Source organism: Schistocerca serialis, chromosome 5 (genome assembly GCF_023864345.2).
Source record: "Schistocerca serialis cubense isolate TAMUIC-IGC-003099 chromosome 5, iqSchSeri2.2, whole genome shotgun sequence".
Lineage (NCBI taxonomy): Eukaryota > Metazoa > Arthropoda > Insecta > Orthoptera > Acrididae > Schistocerca > Schistocerca serialis.
The window spans coordinates 198563261-198582745 of NC_064642.1; positions in this window are offsets into that span (position 1 = coordinate 198563261).

The window sequence follows — 19485 nt, forward strand, 5'->3', positions numbered from 1 at the left end:
GAGCTACGTATCACACACACATATTAACATGTGTGGCACAAACACTAATAAATAATTCTAGTACACCGTGGAAACTTAAAATTTCAGGAACTCATTATCATCATCATCATCATCATCATCATCATCATCTGGAACTGGCAATGAAATCTACGATATTCCACTCATTCTCTTACGTATCGTGGCTATAAATGATGAAGCAATATTGGAGAAGTAACAGCTCCCGCAAAAGTATACATTTCATGTTTGATCCGTGAAACGAAGAAACGTTTGTTAAATTAAACGTACCCTCCACCACGACACTACATTTATATGCAGAATGTGCGGGATGTTCCTATGACGATAAAGATACAAAGGGGCTAATGTAGAATGATAAATATATCACATTGGAGAAAACCTGGTAAATATATCACTTTGGAGGATAACACTAATCTAGAAACGAATAAGATGAAAGCAATGGATGAAAAGAGTGACATTTCAGATTTACAGTATGAAAATGATTAAAAACACTATAGGAACTTCTGTTGTCAGTGAATGTAAACCCATGTCAATCAGTTTCCGAGCGAACAGCGCGAATGGATCTGCAGAGATTAACATATGTAGTCGGCTATCTCACGAAAAGCTACTGAACACAGTGGCACACAAAGATGCACTTCTTCAATGGGTCAGGTAACACAAATACTGGACAATAGCTTACTGTAGGGTGGTCCGACGGGATGCGATCTCGTTTCTTTTCAAATGGGACAAGGCAGCGAGTGCAGCGATATCACAGTGTGGTGTTTAGCCCCCAGTGCCCCAGTGGTGGGATGGTTATGTCAACATTCTAAAGGTCCGAGTGTCGCCTTTACTTATACTGCTCCATGATCAGCACGCTTTGGATACTATCTCCTCCCAAGCTGATAACAGCCGTGTCCAGAAGGCTGCGTCCATATATTCCTGGTCCGACAAATCCTCCTCACGGCACCGCATCTCGACTGGCCCGCTATATCACTCGATCTTAATAGCGCAGGAAATAATTGGTTACTATTTGGCGCAGCGTATGAAATGTAGCAATCAGAATTCCCGAAATTTGGTGGTTCTGCGAGATCAAATCATGAAAGTGTAAGCTTCAGCGGGACATCACGTACCTGGAGAAACTTGTGGAGCCGTTGTCAAGGCTGCCGCCATTGTTACGGGGTAACCGTTGATGTTTCCTGGGGTGATTAATTTTTGCCCGGTATGCTTAAATGTGTATGTAGGTTTTTTTTTCCCCGTCACAACAGTTGATTGCAGACATGGCACTGTCGTACAAAGTTGTGCCATACCTGCCCAAGTGCTGTTCGAACCACATCATATGGTTCAAATGGTTCAAATGGCTCTGAGCACTATGGGACTTAACGTCGATGGTCATCAGTCCCCTAGAACTTAGAACTACTTAAACCTAACTAACCTAAGGACAGTACACAACACCCAGCCATCACGAGGCAGAGAAAATTCCTGACCCCGCCGGGAATCGAACCCGGGAACCCGGGCGTGGGAAGCGAGAACGCTACCGCACGACTACGAGATGCGGGCCACATCATATGTTACGAGTATATTAAGCAGGAGATCTTTCCAAAACAAAAAATAAACAAAAAAATCTGTTGAACGGGTAGTCCACGAAGCACAATTTCCCGTTCTTAGACACCTTTCATGGGAAGTCTGACGACGATGAGCACGGGCAAGCGGTTCTAGGCGCTCAGTCCGGAACCGTGCGACTGCTACGGTCGCAGGTTCGAATCCTCCCTCGGGCATGGATGTGTGTGATGTCCTTAGGTTAGTTAGGTTTAAGTAGTTCTAAGTTCTAGGGGACTGATGACCACAGATGTTAAGTCCCATAGTGCTCAGAGCCATTTGAACCATTTTTGAACACGGGCAAGTTGTGCAAAGGAACTAGGGACCATCACGTTAGAATCACATACGTAAACGAAGATGAAAGGGAAGCAGAACTGGGCCTATTAATGACCTACTGACGATACCCGAGCATACGTCCACCGCAGAATTGCGTTAATGCGTTAATGCTCTTCACATCTGTAGTGTGGGAATTTTCAACGAGACATACACGTGTATTACGGTTGTTGAGCGTTCTGTTCCTGTTAAAACAGGTTTCAGTCTAGAGAACTACATATTCACAAAACTGGGGATGTCTCGAACTGCCGGGCAGCACTTTTCGTTCCTGTGTCTTTCCTATAACTAACACTCAATGAAAAGATGTAGAAAATGAGTCTAACATTGAAATTAATGTGTAAGAAATTTGTCCTCAAAGTTTGGCCGTACCTTTTAGTAACGCCTTGTATTTGTTGCATTTCTTATTTTTTAAAATAAGGTTTTAGTTTCCTCATTATTCTCAGAAAATCATAGGTGAACCAGGCTCTTGCACGATATTTTAAGCTCTTCGTGGACGAAATGCTGTGTGTATCGGAAAACGATCAAGAGATATGTCCCTGTTGAAGTGTCTGAAACGAAGGTGTCTGAAGGATAAACCTAGGCTCACCACCGTGAATATGTGAGGTAGGAGGTCTACAAAACTGACAAAATTTCATGATTGTGGCATACTCGAGAGTAAAACGAAGGACCGAAGATTTAGATCTTGCTGATAGACTAGTTCAGTCTCTGTAATCACACTCACACCGTCTACACCTGACATCTTTGCCCCTGCGCAAAGTACGGCATCGTTCGGCTGTTACCGTCGATGTTCGTCACAATGCTCTTCAGTTTATGATTTCTATGAGTTAATTATTAATTTTTAAGACTTAAGTTTATCCGATTTGCCGTCAGTTTTCATAATTTTGTTTTTCAATATACGTTTCATTACAGGGTCTCATTATCACATACTGGAACATGATATCTGTCTATCTCGCGAGATGCATTCTTGTATCAATCGATGGGACTCACTGCTGAAATAAAGTTATCATAGCGACGTATCATAACGTCACACCGTAACCTTACTTTCAAAGGGGTTACCGACTGAGCTGCCCATCATGTCTCACGACCCGTTCACACAGCTTCAGTTATGCTATAACAACTTCTTGTGTTATACACTTAACAAATTCTTTCCTGCATACCCTATCATCTTAGCGTTCCTAGAAGAAATAATGCCGCGAAGAATGGCTTAGGGACTGTGTTCACAATTAATCACTCTGCAGAGGAGACCGCGCTATTTTCAGTGATCGAGACGGACTGAAACTTTTTGCTGTACGGTGACAGCGCACAGTTTGTTGCAAAGTCGCAAGATTTTTTCTGCAGACAACTGTCAGCTTAGCCATTTCACTGTAACAGAGTTTCTACCGGGAACTTAAATCCAGCAGAGTATGTAGGAGCGCATCTATGAAGTTATGAAAGTAGAAGAGAGGTAGTGGCAGAATACAAACTTTGAGGGCGGGTCGCCAGTCGTCTTGGTCAGCTAAGCCAGGAAAGCACCGTCCACGGAAGGCAAATTTCCGGCCATACAATGAAGGCTCACACCTCAGTATATAACAGATGAAGTGATCAGTACATGGAAAAAGTTAAATAAGAAATGAGTTTGTTTAGACTAAATGTAATTTTGTTTGCAGAGAATGAAAATGACCTTCAGATGGGGGCCTATAAGCTGCAGCAGACAGCGTCGTTTTAGAACTCAGCACTATCTCTAGACAAAACTAAAATGATGGCATTTCGGGTCATACAACCAGTAAGATCTAAAATAGTCTTCAATAATAAAATTTTGGAGCACGTTAAATATTTTAAATATCTATATGCGACATGACTTACGAGCACAGAAATGACGTCGAGCATAAGTTAAATAAATTTACTCCCATATATAGAACGATCGTTCAAAGTTTGCAGAATAAAGCTGAAGTTTTATAAACCGAGCTGAAGTTTTATAAAACCATAGCCGATACCAAACCTTGGAAGTGAAACATGGGCAATCACAAGACAGTAAGAAAGTAGAATACAGGCCCACAAAATGAGGTCTGTAAGGAAAGTGGAAAGGTTTAGAAAAGAATATCGTGAAGTAAAAGACGATTTTAAGAAGATTTTGGAGTACATAACCTAATTGAAAAAAATAAAGTAAAATAGGAGAAAATGGAACGCGTAGACCGTATGCGTGTAGAAAGTCTCCCGGTAAAGAATCTCATTTACAAATGCACTGGAAGAAGAAATTTAGGAAGACCGCAGAGAGAAGGAGTAGCGTAACAAGCAATCTGTCTAATGCTTGAAGTGAAGAAGAAGAAGAAGAAGAAGAAGAAGAAAACGTAGGTTTTCATGACCCAGATGTTGGTCTTTCCGGGTTATATGGTCGTCGTTCATGAAACATTTACAGTCGGTGGCAAGACTCAGCGGAACAAGGAGCATCTCTGAATGCGTTGGGCGGAGCTATAGACGAAACGTTAGGAACGGAGAAGTTTCACGCATCACGACTATACAACCAAGAAATGTCAACAGCAACGTTCTATGTTCGTCAACGGCCTTGCCGCAGTGGATAAACCGGTTCCCGTGAGATCAACGAAGTTAAGCGCTGTCGGGCGTGGTCGGCACTTGGATGGGTGACCATCCACGCGCCATGCGCCGTTCCCATTTTTCGGGGTGCACTCAGCCTCGTGATGCCAATAGTAGCAGCTTCGGTCAAGAATACCATCATAACGACCGGGAGAGCGGTGTGCTGACCCCACGCACCTCCTATCCGCATCCTCCACTGAGGATGACACGGCGGTCGGATGGTCCCGGTAGGCCACTCGTGGCCTGAAGACGGAGTGCTAACGTTCCATATTCCAGTGGTGATCCGAAACAGTGTACACTCCACCGCAGAGAGAAAGTTTCATTCTGGATTGAAGATTTGTTACAGATGAGAGGGAGCGTCTGCCAATGAAGTTTTCTGACTCTGGCATTAGTAGACCAGCTCAGTGCTAGAGGTAAGTAGGTCTTGTAAGTAAACCTGTGTGTCTGGGGGAGGGAGAGGGGATGTCAATTTGCGTATTTTATTTCAATGAACATAGCTGCAGTTTGTATGAAACAGCTTTCATTTGTGTTAAATCACAAAACCTCTCTCACAGATTACGAATCGTGATGCAGGTGGTAATCGAGAGAGCGGAGTCCATTTGCAGAGCCGCTCGAGGCGGATTTTCTCCGCCGTCAGGAGCACGACTGCTGCAGATTGCCGTTCGGACGGCGAACACGAATTTGGCGACGGTGGACAAGCGCACGTGGGAGAGAGAAGCAGGCAGCCCTGTTTCCACACCGCGGCGTAGCGCAGCGCCGTCCCGACAACGCAGCGGGAAGGCGCGGCCACAGCCTTGTGTGTGTGTGTGTGTGTGTGTGTGTGTGTGTGTAGGAGGCGGGGGAGCAGCGGTGGCGCGTGGCTGTGGGTGCGCGGCGTGGGCGGAACGCGCGGCGAAAGTGCCGCTGGTACAGCCCGCCAGCGCCCATATTGTCGCTCTCCTGTACAGTGCTGGGAGTCACACTGCAGTTCCAAACAGCCTCCCGGCTGGAACGATAGCGTCCCCTTTCTCATGGCCTACAGTCCGCGTCGTGTTGTTCGCCGGAGAAAGATGATGATGCGTATTTTAGACGTGCCAGCAGAGATTCCCATTCACACTCAGCAACCAAGGACACGAAAGTCAGGCAGTAATTGAGAAGGGGGCGAGACGCAGTTTAATTCTACTCCCGCGTGGTATTGAGCAAGCGGATAATCTGCAGAGAAGTTGGTTCGATAATTCTGAATCATGTCTTAGGTTGGACTGAATACACAATTGCAGTCTGTAAGCTCCAACAGCCAGAGTTTTACAGTGCACTGCAGGAATATGAGAAATGTATTCCTTCTCCTGCTCACTCGTGCAATCACTACTATTCCCAATCACTGATGATGCTATTCTTAGTCTGTCGTAGAGGGCTCAATCTGGATGCAGGTGATGACGAACGGTAGTCTGTGATACATTTATGACGTTCGTTTCTTGATTATGTCACTCCTGTTTACGAACTTTTATCATGGCTACGTGTAGATAACTACAGAGGCTATCATACCCTGTCTTCGCTTTACCGTTTGCTCAGTCACTGCACTCTCTCTTATTTGTCTTCAATTCTAACTATACTATTTCAGGAGCATAGCACAAGTATACTCAACAAAACAAAATATCGCTGTACAGGGTGACTTCGTGAAGATATTACAAACTCTCAGGGATGGTCTAAAAGGGTAAATGTATCAATTTGAGGTAAGGGACCCTGGTCCGGAAGCAACTGAATCGAAAGTTATGAACGAACTCGTTATGGTTCAAATGGCTCTGAGCACTATGGGACTCAACTGCTGTGGTCATAAGTCCCCTAGAACTTAGAACTACTTAAACCTAACTAACCGAAGGACAGCACACAACACCCAGCCATCACGAGGCAGAGAAAATCCCTGACCCCGCCGGGAATCGAACCCGGGAACCCGGGCGTGGGAAGCGAGAACGCTACCGCACGACCACGAGATGCGGGCGAACTCGTTATGATACTTCTGACAGTGGAAAACATGTCTCGGTACTGTTGTTGCCAAGATTGCAGGGTAGGCAACATTCAAAGGTGATAGTATGGATGAAACCAAAAACAAAAAGTCCAGTAAACATACCTTAAGAGCTATGAACACTTATTCATCTTTAATACTACGAAACACATCTCTTCGACTGAACAAGTACCCATAACTAACGATTTGCGTTTTAGAGCCCATGTTTACTTGACATTCGTCTCCTGCTTTAGTCCATACTACTTCCTCCAAAAATATGGAAACCAGAGAGCTTACAGTGACAGAGAAGTATTTCACAGTATCGAATAAATAAGTGCTAATAGCTCTTACGGTTTACATTTTAAAGCCTTTGTTTGGCACATTTTTTTTATTTTGCTCCATACTACCACCACTGACAATTGCCTACCATACAGTCTTAGCAACAGCAGAATATGTATTCTGTTGTGGATTGGCAAGACAGCCAACCCACTAATAGAAAGCCGAAAGGCACGCGTTTAAGCTCACGCAGGCTGGCGTGAGGTCTGGAACAGGACAAGGAATTGAGACTAGCAAAAAAAGGTACGTAGCTTCTGGAATACTTAACTTTAATCCATAATTGGTGAACATCGCTCTTGACGGTACATGTTTTACAGCATCAATAGTAACTGGTAATGGCGCCTTGCTAGGTCGTAGCAAATGACGTAGCTGAAGGCTATGCTAACTTTCGTCTCGGAAAATGAGAGCGTAATTTGTCAGTGAACCATCGCTAGCAAAGTCGGCTGTACAACTGAGGCGAGTGCTAGGAAGTCTCTCTAGACCTGCCGTGTGGCGGCGCTCGGTCTGCAATCACTGATAGTGGCGACATGCGGGTTCGACGTATACTAACAGACTGCGGCCGATTTAAAGGCTACCACCTAGCAAGTGTGGTGTCTGGCGGTGACACCACATATTCGACTGTCAGGGGTATCAGAATGACCGTCGCTTGTGACTTCCCGACTCAGTCGTTTCCCGATCAGGGTCCCTAACCTCAAAATGATACATTTACCCTTCTCCACCATCCCTGAATGGCTGTAACATCATTACGGAATCACCCTGTATAACGTAAGCGTCTTCTCAACATCATTTTCTGTATCAGGGACATTACTTTGAAACTATCTTCATGAAACTCACAGAGGAATTACACTCGTATCACAATTAAGAAATTCAAACTCCGTTTAATGGTCAAAAATTGCTGCTGTATTCCGCGTCTCAAACCAGTCTTCCATCCCCCAAAACCACTTTCTCATTTCCACCACAGAGACCTCTAATGAAACCGTCTGATTTTTCTTAACACAGTTACTGTCATCGTCATTTAAGCCTGTAACACGATCCTAGCCAGACTTGTCACACACCTGGATGAGTTGGTGAGATGTCACTATCAAAAAAAGAATACCCGGATACTTAATTATCAATATTCAACATATCATGGCAGATTCCAGGCCTATTCTTAATGACTGACTGGTTGATGAACGTATTACTGCGTTATCAATTTTGTTTCAAGGTTCCCTAAACTCTAAATCAAAACTAAGCCCGAATTAAAAACTAAGAGAAGATTTCTGGCATACTAAGAAACAGATTCCCGAACCTGATTTCGAATGGAATTATTTTCTCAAAATGACGGCAACTGATTTCTTGTTGAGAAAGTTGCGAATGATCCGGCTGAGCCGGCCGCAGTGGCCGTGCGGTTAAAGGCGCTGCAGTCTGGAACCACAAGACCGCTACGGTCGCAGGTTCGAATCCTGCCTCGGGCATGGATGTTTGTGATGTCCTTAGGTTAGTTAGGTTTAACTAGTTCTAAGTTCTAGGGGACTAATGACCTCAGCAGTTGAGTCCCATAGTGCTCAGAGCCATTTGAACCATTTGATCCGGCTGATCAACCTTGTAGTATACGCACGAGAAATGAGACTATAGAAAACACGTCTCCTACTACAAATCGTATCAGCCATCTTTCCTAGATGTCTTTGGAGATTGTAGTTGCGTCGTCTTCTGAATTCGTCATTTTTGTTGATGAGACGTAAAATTTTTCTCGAGAACCGTGTCTTTCCTACTTCTAATTTCTCTATCAGACCTTTTCTGTTCATAGTAAGGCATTCCTGAGAATATTGGGCCTCTGGTCACTTTACAGTAATGTCGTATCTTGTCGTAAATGGGTATCGATTTCTTCTTGTAGACACAAAGGGTACATGATATACCGTTTAAACTTCCCTGATAAAGTGAAACAACATCGTTCTCAGAGCTGACTGCCCGCTCTCTTAGGTACTTAAATTTCTCCGCGCGTCTCATTTTCGCTTTTACCTCTAGTACTCTGGATGGTGACTTGACATTAGTTATAAATTCCGTCTTCTCGAAGGAGTTCTAGAGTTACGCCTTTGCTGCTTTGCAGGTTCTAGCGAATCAGAAAAAAAAATGAAGATCTCCAAAGGCTAGGCGGTCGACTATCAAATTCACGTTTCTATATGCAAGTCTGACTCCAGTTTAAATATGTTTAGTACGAGGTTTGGAACTTAAATAGTGGTAACTATTTATTCACAACCGATACAAAAGAGTTACATGTTTGCACCTGTTACTGCCCTACAAAGTAGTCACCAGCGTTGTGTAGAACCCGTTGCCAGCGATGTGGAAGGTGTAGTATACCGTTAGCAGAGCCTGTTCTGTTGATGGTGCGAATGGAGCGGTGTACTGTCTGTCGAATCCCTAGAACAGTTCTGAAGCGAATGCCACTAAGTGGTTCCTTCATATTCGGAATCAAATCAAAGTCACAAGGACCTAAGTCCGGGGAGTATGGTGGATGGTACAGTACTTCCTAGGCCCATCGACCGAACCGAGCAGCCACAGCATGCGCTGTATGCTCCCACGCATTGTCGTGCGAAATAATGGGTGGGTTGCGCAGGAAGTGTCGCCGCTTCTTTCGCCGAGCTGGTCGCAGGTGATGCTCCAAAAACGAACAGTATTACTGCACATTGACGGTCCACCGTGGAGGAACGTAATGTGTTAGGATAAGACCATCACAGTAGTGCACGAGAATCACCACAACTTTCACCATACTGGGGCCCTGACGCACTTTCAACTTTCGCGGCGACCCATAATGACGCCATTCGTTGGATTGGCGTTTTAGTTTTGGCTTATACGATGTGGCCAATGTCTCATACAGTGTTACGATATGGCGTAAGAAAGCCTCTCCTTCGCGCTCATAGCGCTCCAAGTGCGTCTGAGCAGCGTCGTAACGCATCCATTTCTACATTTCCATCAAGTCATGCGGAAGCCATCGTGATGCAATTTTTCGCAGGCCCTGGCCTTCACGATGCGAAGCAAGTCGTATGCGCTAATCCGGTTTCGTGGGCGAGCTCACGAATCGTATGACGTCGATCACTGTCCACTAACGCGCCAACAGCATGCACTTCTTCAGAGACGCTAGGACGACCTGCCCGATGCATGTCTGCCACAGTTATCCGACCTTCGTTGAGGGCTTTTACCCAACATGCCACTGTTCTGTAGGGCAATGCTGATTCCCCGCACGCCTCTTGATGACACTGTCGTGCTGTACGACCTCTGGCACATTCAATCTTGATCCACCTCCGTTGCTCCTGTTTAGAAAACATAGTGAAACCGTTACGTTAGAACTCTCGCTCACAAGTGTTTGTGTTTCCTGCGATTGTGCGCACGCCGGTGACGTGGGACGGGCGAGTCCACTTGCTCGGAGGTAAGGTAAGTATGTCAACAACGAGTGCTATCAGCGACAATAATAGATTCCATTGCATAATGTCGTCACAGCAGTGTTGCCATTATTTAAGTTCCAGCCTACGTGTTTTCCATTTCGCCACTTATAGATGACTTTCTTGAGTGGCTCTGAGCACTATGGGACTTAACATGTAAGGTCATCAGTCCCCTAGACTTAAAACTGGTTGGTTCAAATGGTTCTGAGCACTATGGGACGTAACATCTATGGTCATCAGTCCCCAGACTTAGAACTACTTAAACCTAACTAACCTAAGGACATCACACACATCCATGCCCGAGGCAGGCTTCGAACCTACGACCGTAGCAGCAGCGCGGTTCCGGACTGAAGCGCCTAGAACCGCTTGGCCACTACGGCCGGCTTTCTTGACCATGTAGTTGAAGAGATGAGAGTCAAGTCCTTGTCTAACTAACATTCTGAATTTCGCTTTAAATCTTACCAATAAATTTGTCTTTATAGATAGTGTCAGTGAAAGTCTGAAGGATAATAACCACTGTTTTGTTATCTACGACAAATTCTTTCAGAATTTCGATAATTTAGTCAACCGATATGAAGTTTTTTTTTGTAAAATCTGTGGTCACATGAATTTCTTACGTGTACGTTTCACGTAAGAAAGAACACATTTAAGATTCACGATCTGTTCAGCATACGAAAATTCTTTCGAACCCTCCTTCATGTCCACCAACTTCATTGCCCCCCCCCCCCCCCCCCCGGTCTCCTCCTCCTCTGAAGTGCTTCGGAAACTATGTTCGCGGAAGAGAGATGCCACGATAAGTTTTGCATTCATTCTATCACGTTCCTTATGCAGCGCATGAATCGATGTAGAGACAGAATCACACACGTGGTCTTCAGTCGCCTACATGTTGCGGAGTATCTGTTAATTTATCAGTCACGTTATTTTCTGCGTTCTTCCACATTTCGGTAATTATCGAATCTATCCCTAGCACCTTGTCGTTCTTTCGTAAATTACGATTTGTGTAATTTCTTATACTGTGGGAGGTGGTGAACGAAGTTGGAAGGGTGTACTGTTTCCGAAGTTGAAACTGGATTTGGAGCCAGAAAGTGTGTAGTAATTCGAAATAATCCGCCAGGACATTGTAGCTTTATTATTGTTGGCAAATTTGTGTTGAGGCCTCGAAGATGTTCATTTGAACGCCATATAGAAGTCTCAGATAATAATGTTCTTTAAGTCTTCCTTACACTGTACTGTCTGATTCTTGTCGAGAGCACGTTTAACGCCATGGGTACTCCTAGCAGCGTGTTTTCGCGATTTCAAAAATTTGATCCAGTTACCTTCGTTCTTTTAGTAGTTCATTCTCTACTTCGAAAGCTACCCTTGCCTCAAACCGTATCAGATTCGCAGATCCACTATGTATGTTTCTTCGGTTTTGTTAGTGGGGCTGTTTTGTTTGTTATTACGAGGGCTATCTACAAAGTACATTACGTTTTGGAATTAAAAATAAATAAAGTATTGGAAATTTTTTTAATTATATACAGATGAAATCCACACTTAAATACTACTTTTCTACATAGTTGCCATTTAAATTAAGGCACTTATCGTAGCGATGGACGAGCTTGGAAATTCCTTCGTCGTAAAATTCGGCCGCCTGCGCCTTCAACCACGTGGTTACCTCTTCTTGAAGCTGTGCGTCGTCATCAAAACGCTGCATACCCAACCACTTCTTCATTGCTGGGAATAAGTGGAAGTCGCTCGGTGCCAGGTCGGGACTGTACGGCGGATGAGGAAACAACTCCCTCTTAAAAGATTCGAGAACTTCACGAGTGGCATTTGCCGTGTGGGCCCGGGCGTTGTCGTGAATCAGCAAGATCTTTGAGCCCAACTTTCCCCTGCGCTTGTTTTGTATTGCTCTTCTGAGGTTGTGCAGAGTATGGCAATACCTTTGAGAGTTTATTGTAGTGCCTCTTTCCAGGAAATCCACAAAAATCACACCTTTTCTGTCCCAAAAGACCGTCATTACGTGGTTGAAGGCGCAGGCGGCCGAATTTTACGACGAAGGAATTTCCAAGCTCGTCCATCGCTACGATAAGTGCCTTAATTTAAATGGCAACTATGTAGAAAAGTAGTATTTAAGTGTGGCTTTCATCTGTATATAATAAAAAAACTTTCCAATACTTTATTTATTTTTAATTCCAAAACGTAATGTACTTTGTGGATAGCCCTCGTATTAGCGCCGTATAATTATTATCTTTTATTATTGTTATTATTATTCATCACTATCATTTTTTGCATTGGTAATTATGACTATTCCCATAACAATACCTCAGATGAATGCGTAACTGAGCTGCAAGTAGTCGCAGAGAAATTGCTAAGCTTAATGAATTATGCTTTGTTACCGTTTTTGATTTGTCTTTTGTGAACAAAGACGTCTGTATCGTTTAATATATTTTCTTATTTATAACTTCGTTTCAACACCTGCCATCATCAGACCAAAGTCTGGAACTGGAAAAAACCTTAAGTGTCAGTTTCAATAAAACTTACGAGTTGACACTCCACTTACTGAGAATGACACTGTACTTTGTTTTACAGCTTCGAAGTGTTGTTCTGGTGATCATAGTAACCCAAACGACGTTATAAATAAATCAACATATTAAACTATCTAGACGGCTTTATTCACAAAATATCCACAATGACCGCTGACAGCCGGCCGGAGTGACCGAGTGGTTCTAGGCGCTACAGTCTGGAGCCCCGCGACCGCTACAGTCGCAGGTTCGAATCCTGCCTCGGGCATGGATGTGTGTGATGTCCTTAGGTTAGTTAGGTTTAAGTAGTTCTAAGTTCTAGGGGACTGATGACCTCAGAAGTCAAGTCCCATAGTGCTCAGAGCCATTTTTTGACCGCTGACCCCTTCAGGAAATTTATTTGTTTCAGTAATTGTTGGATATGCTTAGTTCCACATTCGATGTAAGAGAGAGCCTTAGGGCCATAATGTGGCCAGAGAAATACTTGAACAGAAACGTTAACTTTCTATATTATTATTTCCGCCTAAAATATTTGTAAATTTATTAATAAATATTTTCTTTGTTCAAAAACTGTATATAATCTGTGTGCTGATTCTGCGGTTCACAGCAATGGTAAGCACAAAGACGTCTCGTTTCGCAGGCAACACGTGGAGCAGTTTTTGTTGAGAAAGAAGAGCTATAAAAAAAGAGAAAAAATACTGGAAAGCTATGTTCTAATATTCTCGAATGTCAGGTCGATCGTGAGCACAACCGACTGGACGTTAACAGGAGCCACAACAAGCTTCTCCACCGGGAAGAAATTAGTGGTGTCATGTATGTGGACAACACGTGATCGCGCAAAGGCACCCACACTGTCACGGACGGCGACGTGGCGGAAATCAGCTGCCCTGTCGCCCCGCGCATCTCTAATGCGCCGTGTTTGTCAACATGGCCGCCGCGGCGAGCGGAAGGCAGTCAGGACTTAATCACAATTACGACACGCCGGCGCTCGCCTTGTTTATGACGGATAAGGCGAGTCCTAAAGCGCAAGCGCCTCATTAATATAAATTTCTCGCGGCGATAGCATCTAGCGAATGGCAAACAAGACCTAGTAACGTGCGCCCCTTAGACGCCTAATTAAAAACAAATTCCCGGCGAAAACCGGTAGGTTGATTAAATTCCAACACACACACACACACACGATCCCTCTCCCCCACCCCCCCTCTCTCTCTCTGTCCCGAGCAAACAAAATGAAAATCTGTTGACGCACGGTTACCTGAGAGCTACGAGACGTATAAATCTCTTGGCGTCTCCCCGACTGGAGAACTGTGTAGTGGAGGACATTTTGTACGCAGTATTTCTGAAATAGATCGTGCTGATAAAACCGAATAGAAAAAACAGAAACAGAGACGGCGAAAAAACTTCATTAAAATATATTAAATAAATACGACGTCCTTGAGCTGGCTCGGATTTTATGTCGTTTGATGCTCTTTTTATGTTCCATTTCACGGGGAGAGAGAGAGAGAGAGAGAGAGAGAGAGAGAGAGAAAGCGAGGAAGAGAGAAACGTTGGCGCTTACGACCCGCAGTTTTGGACATTCCCGGCGTCGGTTAATTGGGTAATACGGCGCCCGTATCGGCGGAGCGCATCGGGCGGGCTGCACCGCGCATGCGCGCCGACCGACCAATCGGACCATCTCGCGATCTCGCGCCGCTGCTGCCCTCTCATTAACGGCGGCCGATCACCGGAGATCTGAATACAGCGGGACACTGCGGCCTGGAATTCTGTAGTAAAAAAGGAACACAGAGGAAAAAAGGAAACTACAAGGAAATACGCCGTAAGCACCGAGATGGGTCTTTATAGGCAAGACAGAGTGATAAAGAGATGTCTTTCGTGAGGACCACATGCCCCTCGTAAACTTTTTCGTCTCTTCCTGATACCCCTACCCTCGTTTCAACGAAAATCTCCGATGGTACAAGTGCGAGCAGGTACATCAAAGTAGGCTAACACGTAACTAAACTCCTTACAAGCTCTGATAATGCACTCGTGTTCAGTAAAAACAGAACACCTTGAACGACTAGAGATGGACGTTCATATTCACATAACATGGTTTCTGTTCATGGCGTCAGCGATCCTATTGTCTTCGGTGTGTACGTAATATCTCTGACTTTTAGTTTTCTGCAGCGATCTCTAGTTTTCTGTACATCTTTACAACTTGAAAAGTGTCTGTTCCTCATCTGAACAGCAAAATATTTTGTTGCTTTTTATGCAGCTTTACACTTAAGTTGGCATTAAGACAGTTCAGATGTAGCCAATATATGAGTGCGACAAGAGTGGAACAAGTAATCGGCTCGGTTATTGCTGAAGAATCAATTGCCTGTAACAGGATGGCTGGATTGATGGTACAGAGTGACTTGCTCCTAAAACGAATCCCACTGTTTTCATTTTCTCATCTAAATTTTATGCTCTAAGAAAATCTCTGACAGTGGAAGAAGCCATTAAACAGTACACAAAGTAAACATTTATTGGAAGAAAACAAGACAGAGAGCAATATAACGTAGAGTTATGAAATGTCAAAATAGAAATCACTTACATTATTATTATTAGCTATAATAAAAACAACGATGATGATGATGATAATAATAATAATAACAGCAATAATCCACACATATTATAAAAATGTTGTGTGTGTGTGTTCCACATCTCCTCCTAACTCATTGTACCAAACTTGGTACACATATACCCTACTACTTGACAGTGCGTCAACTGCTGGGGGCGATCTGAATTGTTATATTATTCCGAAATATCAGACCCCACAAGATCGCTTGTAAATCCTTTTATTGTTCAGCTGTTTCGACAGATCTGTGCTATCATTATGATACTTGCTACCTTTTGTTGTAAGAAGACGCAACATTACTGCGTGAGTTGCAAGATCACGAACTGCTGTCAATGTGTTACAAAATCCGACGGTGACATTGAAGATGTCGTAACCTGTAATCAATAAAAAGATTTACATGCGATCTTGGTGTACATGATATTTCAGAGTAGTATTGTATACCTTACTGTTAGACAACAATTGTTATCGGGGTTAAGAACCACCTACCTATCAAAGGGGTGGAGGTGGGAGTGAATGTTCACATGTGTGTGAAATCTTATGGGACTTAACTACTAAGGTCATCAGTCCCTAAGCTTACACACTACTTAACCTAAATTATCCTAAGGACAAACACACACGCACTCACACACACACACACACACACACACACACACACACACACACACCCATGCCCGAGGGAGGACTCGAACCTCCGCCGGGGCTAGCCGGTGGGAGTGAAAAAGAATCATAGATCGGGACGGCCGGCCGCGGTGGTCTCGCGGTTCTAGGCGCGTAGTCCAGAACCGCGCGACTGCTACGGTCGCAGGTTCGAATCCTGCCTCGGGCATGGATGTGTGTGATGTCCTTAGGTTAGTTAGGTTTAAGTAGTTCTAAGTTCTAGGGGACTGATGACCACAGCTGTTAAGTCCCATAGTGCTCGGAGCCATTTTGAACCATAGATCGGGACGCGTAAAGTCGCTTACTACATCAATCCAGTAATTGAGAATGAGAGCACTTAAAATTGGCAGCAAATTTTACACGTAATTTCAAACCTTTGAGAAATTTTTTTCTCGCTGACTGCTCCTACATAAGATGAAAGGAAAAATGTTTATCGCTTACTATTTTCCGCAGTTCGTGCAATAAAAGCGTCACATAAAGCATTACGTCATAATTTATTACTTCTTTACCACTAACTCTATCAGCAACACATTTTACAGAGAGTATGCGCATATACCACTGAATATATCTGCAAAATTATATGATTGTATGACACAGGGTTCAGGAGGTATGACTTCAAAAAAATGAGATTCGTGAAAAACAGCCGCATCACGCATTACGTTTAAATTCATCAGTTATTGGCTACTAACTTTATTTGCAATAAATTTTGCTGACAGTATCCACATGTTATAATAGTCTACGACAATGTTATACAGAGTCCGCCAGAAAAATGTACACACACTTTAAGGAACGAAAAGTATTACTTATGTGTTTATTTTACATTTAATAATTGATCACACATGTTCTACAACCTTCAGTTTAGCACACTGTTACTTTAAATGTTCACAACGTCCACCGATGGCGGCTATACACATAACAGAACGACAAGCGCATACCGCAACTACGTCAGTCAATGTTACAGTGGAGATCGCCGCACACGTCGCTGTAATCTCCTGGCGAAGTTCCTCCAGTGTGCGTGGCTTACGCCGGTAGACGTTATCTTTCACAGTTCCCCACAAGTAAAAGTCCATAGGTTTTACATCTGGCGACCGTGGAGCGAACTCAATGGGCCCTCTTCGTCCAATCCAGTGCCCCGGAAATTTGTCGTCCAGGAAAGCTCGTACAGTTAGGTGGTAGTGTGATGGCACCCCGTCCTGTTGGTAGGAGACTTCTTCATCAGCTCCATAATGCGCACGTATACTTGGCAAAATTATTATGTGTAACATTTCCAAGTACACTTCTCCAGTGACAGTAGCATCAAAGAAATAGGGTCCTACTAAGCCCATAGAAGTTAGTCCACACCACACATGAGCCCCTGGTAGACTGATCGCTTTATCCACATAAACATGCGGATTTTCCGGTGCCTAGCACACACTGTTAAGCCGGTTCACGGTTCCATGTAGTTTAAATTGTGCCTCGTCACTCCGCACAACTTTCATCAAAAATGGTTCATCAGTTACCATTTGCTGATACCATTCGCAAAATTACAATCGGCGATCAGGTTCGTCATCATTAAGCGCATTCAGTAATTGAGGAATGTAAACTTCGCAATTTACAGCTTTCAGAATTCTTCGTACACTTATACCGCTAACCCCCGCTTCACGTGCACATTGCTTAGCAGACTTCTGTAGAGAGTTAACAGACGTTTCCAACACGAGAACCGACGAAGCAGGACTTGTAGCTGTACGCTGTCTTCCTGATCTTTCTTTGTGTATATCGCCAATCGTTTCATGCAATTCAAACTTGTCAATGATACGTTTAATTGTTAGGCGGGTTGGCGGCTCTGTTTCAAACTCCCGCCTCCACTGACGTTGCGCTTCATCAGCATTGTCAAACTTGCAAAACCACTTCACAATACATTTTCGTTGCTCGATTGTCAAGTGTGCTCCAGCCGTCTTGTTTTCTCAATAGCGAGATGAAAGAACTAACATCTGTTGAGCCGAAGAGCATAGCACAAGAAACTCGTAGCTCAAATCGAACGACAATATCGATATCTCTATAGAGCCTGACAAAGAGTGTATACATTTTTCTGGCGGACTCTGCATTGTCCTACGACACATAGTTCAGCAGATATGACGTCATGAACAGTGAGATGCGTCAAAAACTGCCGCATCGTGAATGAGATTTAAATTTAATACTTCGTTGGTACTGAATCCAATAGCAACACATTTTGCAGACAGTATAAACTATGCTGCCGAATGTACTTACAAAATTATATCATCGTACGATATATACTTCAGGAGATATGACGTCATAAACATTAAACACAAGGCCAGAAACTGCGTGGCTATGAACATGAGCCCGGCGACCGCATAGTTTCTCTGCTAGTAATAATAATAAAGGTACAGTAGTGGAATTTTCCTTCATTTTATGAAGCTTAATAATTGTCAATTAAAGGGGATATTCTTAGCAATGGCATCTATTAGGAACCACTACGGCATTCGTTCGGAATGATTTTGCAAAACCTTTGAAAACATAAAGCTAGAAACTGGATGACTGTGAAACGTTGAGAAACATGGATTCTTGTCTTGTGTTTCAACCGTTCGAGCCGAGGTACTTCCTGCGCAAGCAAGGGAGGAATACGTTTTACTTTAACACAGCAAAACCAGCTTCCTTTTGCTGACGTCGGTTCGCGGTTTTCCTTTACTGCAGATAAGGCCAATAACTAACGTAAAAATACAGCAAAGATCTTGTGAAAGTTGTGCTCCACTGCTTTCAGAAATTGTATAAAAGATATTCTTATACCACCTAAAAGCTGCTGTTAATTCAGCAGCCAATTAATTTTGGGTGGTGGTGAATATCATTCGCAAAATTAAGGAGAAGGTTTGAGAGTAAGCGTGAAAATCATCATACGACTATGAAACAAAACATCGAAAAGAAAGTAGTACAAATTTATAAAGAAGACATGGTGTACATCTACACACACAATCCGCGTACCACAATGGCACACGGCTGAAGGTACCTTCTAGTACTGCTAGTCATTCCCTTTCCTGTTTCACTTGTAAATGGAGGGAGGGAAGGACGACTGTCTATGTTCTTTCGTATCAGCCCTGATTTATCTTGTGTTCGTGGATCCTACTGGTAGTAGAATCGTTCTGTAGATCGTCGCAAATGTCAGTTCTCTAGACTTTCTCGGTAGGGTTTCGCGTAAAGAACGTCTTCTTCCCCCCCCCCCCCCCCCCCCAGAGATTCCCATTTGTAGAGTTCACGGAGCATTTCCGTAAGAGTCACTTGCTGATCGAGCCTACCAATAAAAAGATCTGGTAGCACGCCCTTGAATTGACTTTCTTCAATCTGGCCTGCTGAGTGTCCCGAACACTCGAGCAGTTCTCAAGAATGGATCTCACAAGTGTTTTGTGTTCTGTCTGCTTTATATGTCAGCTACATTTTTCTAGAATTCTCCTAGTAAATCGAAGCGGGGCCAATCACTTTCCTTATAATCGACATTACGTGTTCGTTCCATTT